We start from the raw sequence: 10,996 nt of genomic DNA on the forward strand, positions 1-10,996 counted from the left end.
GCAAAGGATTTTCCGATAGGTAATTGTGTGAGAAACAGGAGTAAATTATGATTGAAAAACATTTATATTTAAAAATTGTTATAGTTAAGCAACAGGTGTTAAATAGAAGGTGTGTACAGAGTAAATAAAGAGAAGATGTGTACACAGATAAAAGGGGCTACAGATATACTCTTTTTCGAGCCTTAAAAAAATAGTACTAGGCCTGTTAAAAATGGTTTTTAACTTCGGAACCATGTAATATAGAGTAACCATCATGGTTCCACAGGCAATTAATTGCTCTTTGCTTTCGGTCTTACAATCAATTTGATGTGAATCATAGTTTTCAAATTAGAGTTCGTCAAAGGCAGAATTTTTATTTTTTTTTTTTTAAAACTAGAAATTTCTTGAAAATTTGTTTTATTATATTTTTTTTTTTTTGCCACAACCAGATCTTAAAGTAAACCAAGATAAAATTTTCTTATATCTCGCATAGTTTTGTCAATAAAACGAGGTAAATGTGATTAAAAACTTGCGAAAAATTCATATTTCATACATCGTCTATGAAATTATTTGCCACCTTATGCGAAACACCCAGTATAATAACAATTTTTTTTTAATTGAAAAACATTTTACAAAAGTACAAAATGGTTCTTTTTTTACATACAAAAACTTTCCAAATTATCAAAGATTTATTTTAAAAAAAATTTAATGTGAGCAGCACAAAATCGACTGCAATTTTGAGATGTTGAAGCTAAATGAATTATTATAGTAGTAGATTAGAAATCTAATAATAATTATTAATAAAAAATATAAAATCAAAGATTAAAATATTTTGGAGCTTTAAGCATATTGTTTTAAATTATTAAAATTAAATGCGAAATTGAAAAATTTATGCTCAGTACTATTCGCTTAGATTAGAATACAAAATTGAAATCGAACTCATTTAAAATTTATTCCATTCTTTTTTGGATAAACAATGAACATATTTCAATGAAAAAAATCTTAGACACTACACCAAGCAGGTATTTAGATCTTCGCAGATGAACAATTTTTGTTCATCCATTTTTCAAATTATTTAAATTCTTAAGATTAAGTGTCTTTTATGTACATACCATTCTTTACGGAACGAAAATACTGTTCTCTCCCAGAAAGTGTACTGGGATTTTCTCTACCCCCATATGCACATTAAAGATTAATATCTATGTGTTATTTACTATAGCTATAATATCCTTTACACACTCATATGCACTTACATTACATGAAAATTTCAAAGCTTGTAACCATTTGAAAAAATACTAATTATTTAAGTACATTTCGTAATTCGATTAAAATAAACTAAGTGGTATAAAATGCAAAGAAAAACTTTGAAGTTTCTTTTTTAAATATTTTTATTGCCATCAATCGGTTTTATTTCATCAGTTTTATACCAGTACGACCGTATGTTCGAAGGATATAATAAATTTGTCTTATCTTTTGTAACGCTAAGAAATAATGATAGAGATATAAATATAATGATCTGTTTTTGATCAACGTCGAGTTCTAAGTCGAGTTAGCCATGGCTGTTCGTCCGTTCAAACGATAACTCAAAAACTAATACAGCCGAGTTCACCAAAAGATATCTGAAATAATTTATAATAGTAAATACTGGAACCCTATTTAAATTAGATGTGATTGAGGCAGTGGTTCGAATAGCTGCCATACAACTTCGAAAGTCATTCGGTTTTGTATTACATGGAATATTTGATACTTGATTGATTAGTATTATATGGAATATTTGATACAATTGGATACTATTGAAATTACAGTTGTGAAATTTTGCATAAACGAATAAAAATTAAGCAGTGCTTATGGAACAGCGTGGCAATCGACTCATAGCACTTAAAATCATTCTTCCGTACGGATACCCCAAAACTGACACGATTAACTCTACGAATTCTTGTTATACCCTGCACTTCGTGAAGGAGGGGAGCAACCCTTACAAGTCTAAAAGCTTATTTTAAATATTTGGAAAAATAATAAAGTCAGATACATGAGACTTGGCAGTCGTGTGTCCAATTATAGATCAGATATATCCGTGAAGTTTCTATAGAATGATTTCACAGGTTCGAGTAATTGCTACACAATAACGAAAGGTGCAGGGTATAATTCAATCGGTTTATACCTACTGAAACGTTTTTACTTGTTTTTTTCTCATTTTACCATTATTATATTTGTTGCTGTCCTGACTAACCAAAAAGCTTAATGTTTTCTTACTTTATTTTCTTTTCTTTTTTTGAATTTCCTAATATTTCAAAAGTTCACCTTGGAAAAATATAAAATTTGTATACTTTAGAAGAAAAACTTTTAAAAATTTTCGAAATCTGAAATAGTTAAACTTTAACGAAAATAACTATCAGCTAATGTAATAAAGTAAAAAATCATCAGAACCAAAAAACTTTTGACAATTGAAAAATTTACTACTCAAGATCTATATAATTTCGCTAATGTTGTTGAGTGAAATGAAAAATAGAAGTAACGATATTCTATAGATAAAATTGTTAAGTCCATATATTTTTTTAATAAATATTTTTAAAAGTTTTCGAAACTACTTCAATAAACTTGGAAAGTGACATATTTTTATTACAAGTTTAATGCTTAAATTGTGTTAGTAATTTCTATTTTTTTTCGAGGAGTGCACTTAAAAATTTCAAATTTTAAAGACGTAAAAAAAATTGGCTTTGAGTAGCTATTGCACAATAGAATCCAATCAATATACAGTAACAATAACACAGATTGAGAGCATTTGAGGAAATACATCACATCGTGAGAAAACCCATTGTGTGTATCATGTAATAAACGCTTTTAAGAGCTATTTAGTAAATTAATGTTACCAGTCCATCATAAAAACATTGTGTATATATAAAAACTCCACAATTATTCTTACATTCTCAACAACGAATTCTTACATTCTTTTAGCATGAATAAGGAAATTTTTTAAGTAACCTGTTATTTTAAAATCGAAAGAGTTGCAAGTTAGTAAATTATAATTTTAAAATCATTAAAAACAATTTTTTGTAAGGAATCCAAAAATTTATTTTTAAGAATGTCCCCGAAATACATTAAACTAACATATTATTATTGTGATATCCCGAATCGAATGCAAATGCGGAACGTAGAAGATATTTCTTTTTTCTCATTCACGATTCGAATTTGAGGAGAGTGGTTATAATACTAGTATAGTATTATAACCAGTCTCATAATAGAGGATATAATTATGTGGAGAGCATTGTTCCTTATTACTCCCATATTTTTATCCCATACTATTAAATGTATGAATGCAATTAAACTAACGTTCTAAAACATTTATTTTTGATTATATTCGAATTTGAATTCGAGTCATTGAAGTTATTATATTGTACAAAAAGAAAATTAACAAAGGTATTTTGAATTGTATTTGAGCCATGGAACACGTTTTAATTTCTTCTCATGCCTCTCTTCTTAGCAAACTCAGAAAAATTATGTAAAGCGAAAAGTGAGAGGGCGATGTTGAAATGGACTATATTGCAATGGACAAAATTGGATGTCAATTACTTAAATTAAATGTAAATTACTGTCATGCAGCCTGAAAATCCATATTTGAAATTGTCCAATGCTTTAACTACTTCGCATTTCTCGTTAACGTCGTATATATGGAAAACATTTAATTCTAAAACACAACTTATTATGTTCAGCACTACCTTGATAGTGTTAATATCGTATTTTTAATCAGAAAATTGATTAACAATCTCTAACTAAATACTATTTGAACTTATGTTGTTAACATTCCTCAAGTATGTCGACAACAATGTTAATCCTTGATATTATACAAAACGTTTGCCAAGAAATTTTTAATGTTATAAAAGTTACATAGTGTTTACATGAAATTTTTTTCTCCTTTTTTTGTTACTTGTACAAAAATTGTATATGCCATCATTTTATCGCTTACTTTTTTCCTATTTCCTATTCTTAACTGTCCATAAAGCATTTATAATATAAAATTTCATTATTTATATCCTTTTTTTCTTTAAACATAAAAGAAATAATAGTAATACGTTTTTTTTTATTGTTATTTGTTTTCTTTCTTAATAGGATTTTGTTCAAGGACTTTCAGTATTATCACGAGGTTCAGTAGAAGAGAAACTACGTTGGACATTTTCATTATATGATATAAATGGTGATGGATTTATAACAAGGGAGGAAATGACTGATATTGTGACTGCCATATATGAATTAATGGGTAGAGGACCGGATACTTGTCCTGATGAAGATAAAATTAAAGAAAAAGTTGATAGGTTATTTGAGGTAAGTTTAATAGTAATAAAAAACAAAAATGTAGAATAGAAAAAAACCGTGGACATTTACATAAGTTAATTACATAGTTAGTAGAAATTAATTTTAATGGTTATTATTTTTCATCACGAGAAAGGTATTTTAGATCCTTTTTTAAATCCACCAATATAACTTTGAATATAATAAGAGCATTTTTTTTTAATATCATTTTTGTTTCTACTTAACAAAGACCATTATGATAATTTTATTATGAAATTACGTAATTTGAGAAGGATAATATCATCTTTTATTAAGGATTAATAACAAAAAATAATAATAATAATATTATTCTATATTTAGAAGAATTAAAAATATGATTTGTGATATGAGGTCCGGTGTTTCGTTTTTATGACTGGACACTATGATCACGTAATTTAGCGCTCATACAAAATGAATTTAATAATGGAATGTGTACGTACTCGTAGAATTTTAATTTCATTTAATTAAAGAATTTCGTTTGACTTAATTTTTTTAATTGAAATAAAATTCAATAAGGAGGAAAATTTCAAACCAGGCAAACCAAGTGTTTAAAAATAATCTTAACTTTATCCATTTTAGGTTCTAAGAAAAATTTAAGTTCTACACACATTTATTACTGGACAAATTATAGAGACACCTATTGGTATTTATCTTTTGGTAACCCGTTTTTGTTGTTTTATTTTCAATTTATTTACGGTTTTGCCGATAACTTCAGAAATTATCAAGGTGTAAAAGCCACATTAAAAAAAAAGTAAACTTTTTGTTAGATTCCAAAACATGCAAACGTAGAATGGAATGAGGATGTATTCGCTATGAAAGGAGCTAATTAATTTTTGTATTGACTCGCAACCCTTCTGCGCAAGTGAACCACATATAAAGTTATCTCATTCTAAGCCTCTTCTTTCATAGGGCAGTGGTCGCCGGTGTAAAAATAAAAAAATTTAATAGATCCTCTGCAGGTTATAAAAATGTCTTTTCATAATATGCAATGACGCTTTTTAAACTTTGTGAGGAGGTAGAGAAAATCCCAGTACACTTTCTGGGCGAAAACTATATTTTCCTTCTGTAAAGAATGGAAGCCCTGCTCAAATTCATACAAAATGCTCAAATTCATCACTTGTGGATCTCGAACAGGGGTTGCAAGTTTCACATTAGCCACATTGCATTTTTAGCTTTGTACACAATAATCTAATTTAATATTTGAAGTTTACAATGATGCCAATATTTTTTTGGATACAATTAAAAAAAATTCCTGGATGTAATTAGAATATCACTTTCGAAAATTAAATAAACAAATATCATACTGTGGTACTGTATTAAGATAATTTTTTTCCAGGTCAGATTTGGCCTGCTTCTGCAACAATTTTACAAGACGTCTATAAGAACTTAATCAAAATTTTCAAATGAAACCCATTTCTATTCTGAGAACATAAATAAAACTTCTTCGAAAATAGCAAATAAATCAGTCAATTTAAATTGGAGAATTTCATGCCAAAAGATATTCTTTAGTTAGTTCTCATTTCACTTATTATTCCAGTTGACTGATTCTTTACAATTTTATCTAAATTAAGTCTAAACATAGGTTGATGTGAATTTACTTAATTTTCTTGAATCATATAATCAATATAGAGATCTAAACAAATCAATATAATAAGTGTATTATAGTTATATTTTTGCCTGACCTTGCACTGTCCAATGAACATGAAACAATTTAACTTTTTTTTTATTTATTCTAAGCATTGTAAGGCTGTTGAACATATTAGTTAAAAGAAATCTTTTTATGTGTTTATTTTTTAATTTTCTTTTCCACAATATTAAATTTTTTTACAATAGAAATCCATTCATATTTCATTTAAGACACAATAAAAGTAAAAATTTTATCTTTAAGAATTTTGTTTCCAAGAATCTGGTTTGAAAAAAATTAAAAATCTTCTTCAGTATTGAACATAAGACAAGTTAATTTGTAGAAATATATTTTCAAAATGTAGTGATGTTTTTGTGATGCTCACGCAGTACAAAAATTTTATTGAAATATTAAATGTGATAAAATAAATAGTTACAGCAAATATCTATCAGTGTTCTTCTAAAAAATAAAAATGCATTATTTTTCAAGAAATTTCGAGAGTATAATGTAAATTTGGTAAGGTTCTAACTTAAAACAACAGAATTTAAATCGAATTAGACCGCATTTTGAATCCATTAATTTTAGCTAAAATTAAAATTGTGTATGTTGCATATATTTGTTATTGTCATGTTAATTATACTAAATATATAAACTATAACTACACAGTAATGCTAAAATTTTGTAAACTAACTCCTGACGATCAAATAATTTATTTTCATTTTTGACTAACGCAAAAACCCATATTTTGAGAAACTCAAATCATATATTTTTCTTCTCTTCTTCCATATCTAAAATCAAAGTTTTCCTATATTTAAGAGCAATTCTTTTTCTTAAATGAAAGATTTGTTTTTATTTACAATCCCAAATAAATCATTTAAAATAAATTTACGGATTAATTTGAAACTTAAATATTCTTAATACAAAATGTGAAAAATTTCTTAATTTACTTAAAATATATTTGGGTAAATTTTTTCAGTATCTTACTGCATTTTCTTAAGTGTATGCAACTGATATTTTCAATACTAAATACTAAATAATAGCCAATTTCTTTAGAATCAAACTGACTATCTTATTAACTAATTTTTCCAAATTTCAGAAAATGGACCTTAATCGTGATGGTGTTGTAACATTAGATGAATTCTTAGATTGCTGCCGTAATGATGAAACAATATCACGTTCGATAAATGTTTTTGATTCGTCATTCTGACCAAATCCGACTGATGCAGGCGGTGACATTTCATCTGGGGAAAATAATTTAGATGAAACGAATAAAAATGAATCCAATAAAAATAAAGCCAGAGAACAAACTCAAACTCATCAATATCGTCATCAACAACAACATCAACAGCAGCAACAACCACAGCCACAACATCAACATCAACATCAATACGGTAATAAAATCCATCAAAAATCATTAAATTTGAATAAATCAAACGATAATAATCAAAATAATTCTGAATCATTAAAAAATTACAATGAAACTACTACAGCAATTAGTGATAAAAATTATGTTGATGAATGTAGTAGTAATTATGATGATGAAATTAGTGATAGTATTAATAATACACAAAATATAAATGAATTAAATCGTAAAATAATAACAACAACAATAACAAAAGAATTATCCTCGCCTCCTGCATTATGTAGACATTGTGCCCGACCCAAACGAGATCCAAATATAAATCGATATAGAACTATAAATAGTAATTACAATAATAAAATTAGTAGTTGTAGTAGTGGTAGTAAAAGTAGTAATGATAACATTAATAATAAAACAAATACAAATATAACTAGAAACAATAATAGTTTTAAGAAAAGTATATTAATTGGTAACATTTGCGATAATAATAGCAATCGATATGGCAGCAATGAGCAACAGCTGCAATCAGAAACTTCCATTACTGAATTACAAGAAAAAACCAACACACCAACAACCGCAACAACAACAAATACAAATACAAAACAAACAATCTCAGATAAAACGACAGCATTATGTACAATTACAACCACAATTACAGCGAAAACTACAGCGACAATTTCAACGATTGCCGGAAGCAGTAGACCTATAATAAAATCGTCATCATCAACATTATCAGATAACAATAATAAACGAATAAAAAAATCTCAACTAAATTTTATCGAAATTGGTGATAATAGCTGTAAAAGTAGAATTAATAATAGTAATAATCCAACACAATTAGTACATACAACACAAACGATAGTACCAACATCAACAACATCCCGAACAATCGCAACAACATCAACTGATATATCAAATCGTAACGATATATTTATACCAATAACAAAAGCATATAGTAGTAGTAGTTGTACTAGTACAACTGGTGGGCATAGCACTCATTATCATTTACCAATAATTGAACCAATAACTAATTTTAATAAAACGTCATTAAAATCAACACCATTAGCATTACAATCATCATTAACAATATTACCATCATCTAGTACTACTACTACTGCTATTGGTAGTGGTAATACTGCATTAATATCAGCAACATCCGATCCAATTAATCAACAATATCGAATTGGTAGTTATGGTAGAAATGATGGACATTTTTGTGGTGCTATTGGTGGCGGTGATGGTAGTGGTAGCAGTGCCAGTGGATTAAACGATAATAGAAAACAATATTATAAAAATCCAACAGTGACTGGCTTAGGTATATATGATAATAAATTATATGATAATTATTGTAGTTGTAGTAGTAAATCAAATAATAAAATTAATAATTTTTATTATAAAAAAAATAATTATTTATCAAATAAGCAAAACACAAGTGCAATAACAACAACATCAACAATTAATCAATTACAAAATTTAAATGAACAAAATTTATATTGTCCCAATAATTGTACTTGTAACAATATTAATTTATATGAAAATAGAAATAGTCATAATAATTATTTATTAAATGATGTTATTATTGATACAAAAATATCATCATTAACATCTTTTAAAGATGAAATAATTAATGATCATAATATATTGACAGTTAGTGAACAAGATCGACAACTACAACTAGAACAGCAACAACAACGACAACCACAAAATCAATATGAACAACAACAAGAGCATCAAGAACAAGAACCACAAGAACAAATTATAGTTCAAATACCACCAGATTCACCATCTTTAGTTAGAGTTAAAACTTGGTACACAGTAGCCAAACAGGGTTTTTCTTGTTAGCATTAAATTTTTTTTTTTATTTTAGTTTTTCTTTTTTAATTTATTAGAATTAAAATTAGAGAAGAATTTTTCCAATAAATAATTAAAAAAAAAACAAAACGAATCAACTATAAATTATAGTATGTGTTGTTTTTATTGATTTATTGTAATTGTTTATATACATATATATATATATATATATATATGTATGTATATGTACAATATACTATATTATAACGACAACACATATACAATATAATGTAAACAAATCATTTTTGAACATTTCAAAAAAGCTAAAGGAAACCAACCATATAAAATATATTTTATGTACTTTTGAACATTAAACAATTTTATTATAGAAATATATATATATATACTTATATATGTATATTGCATAGTGAATATAAATAGCTAAACTGATGTAGATATAATTAGGTGAACATATATATAACATTTATATTTATGATAGATCAACATTATATTAGATAAATAATATGCATAATTATATGTACATACACACATACATATACTTAATGAATATAGTAATGAAGTTACACATACATTAATACATTATACATATTGCAAAAAATTACCTATATTATAGAAAAAAGAGAAACCAACCTATTTTAAGAGACCGTACCTACATACAAACATACATACATATATAACTTAACATATTTTAGAGAAATTGAAGAAAATTTTCAATTGACAGAACATTTTTATTAAATTGAAATCAAACTACAAAAAAATTCTAATTAATTAATTAATTAAAAAAAAAAATTGGATAAAATATTGATGAAATGATTAACAATTTTAATCAAATATTTGCTTAATGCAAAAAAAAATTAAAAATTTAATTCAAATAATGAACTATTTTTTGTACAACAATTTTCAAAGAACAAACCAACATAGAACTCAAATATTTATAATAAAATTATTTAACAAACAAACAAACAAAAAGAATAATAAATAAAATTCCTATTTTTATCAAATTTTTAGGAGAAGAAACAATAAAATTATCAAAAACAAAAAATTAAGTAATCTTAAATAAAATATTAAAATTGTAGTCAAAAACAAAAACATTTATCAAATTTCCTATATAAATTATTAATTAAATACTTCAAGTTTCAATAAAATATAAACATTGTCTAACATTTTTATAACCAAAACATACTACACTACGAAAATTTCAAAAATGGCGGTGTTATCGTTTAAAAACAGTGTTATCGTTTCATTTTCTTTTTAGTTTTCGATTATTTTACAAAATTAATTTATTACTCGTATATCTATTTAAATTGGGAGAGAAATTTTTAAAAAATCTAATTGATAGCAAATATTGCAAAGCTAAAACAACCGGAAAAATTGAAAATCGCATAAATAATAGGATAATAGGTGAAAACGGCAGCACTTTTCTTAACTGTTTGTTTTTTACGGAAAAAGAGTGTTGTAGTTAGTGATTCTGCGCTATCGTTAATTCTTTAACGATAGCGCAGTTCAATTACAAAAAAAAAAAAAAATTAACAAGCTTCAAAAGCTCTTTATTTGAATTACCGCAATATATTAATTATTATTGTTTATAAAGAAATTTGATGTTTTCGAAACTATTTGATTTTAAAATATACCGAGTTCAAATATAACAATTCTTAATATTGCCCCAATTATCTAAACGGAAAAGACAAATAAAGCTGTAAAAATAATATATGATATATGTTTTATTCAAAACGGTACTTAATAGGTACTGCTGGTAGAAAACGGGTTAAACCGAAGAATTTTTTTTAACTTTCCAAAGTTGATAATTTTCTTTTTTAATAATTTTCATAATTAAATATGTTAAAGTTTTCATTTTCATACATATTCAATTCGGTGGCACTATAAAGTACTGGTCA

At 25.9% G+C, this 10,996-nt stretch overlaps 1 pseudogene; it reads left to right on the forward strand.

Moving 5' to 3' along the window:
• The window catches only part of LOC129619150 (uncharacterized protein DDB_G0283357-like), a 106,497-nt pseudogene extending 97,249 nt beyond the window's left edge, over window positions 1-9,248 (forward strand).
• Window positions 9,249-10,996: the final 1,748 nt, after the last annotated feature.

Source organism: Condylostylus longicornis, unplaced genomic scaffold, assembly GCF_029603195.1.
Source record: "Condylostylus longicornis isolate FDR11 unplaced genomic scaffold, ASM2960319v2 ptg000010l, whole genome shotgun sequence".
NCBI lineage: Eukaryota > Metazoa > Arthropoda > Insecta > Diptera > Dolichopodidae > Condylostylus > Condylostylus longicornis.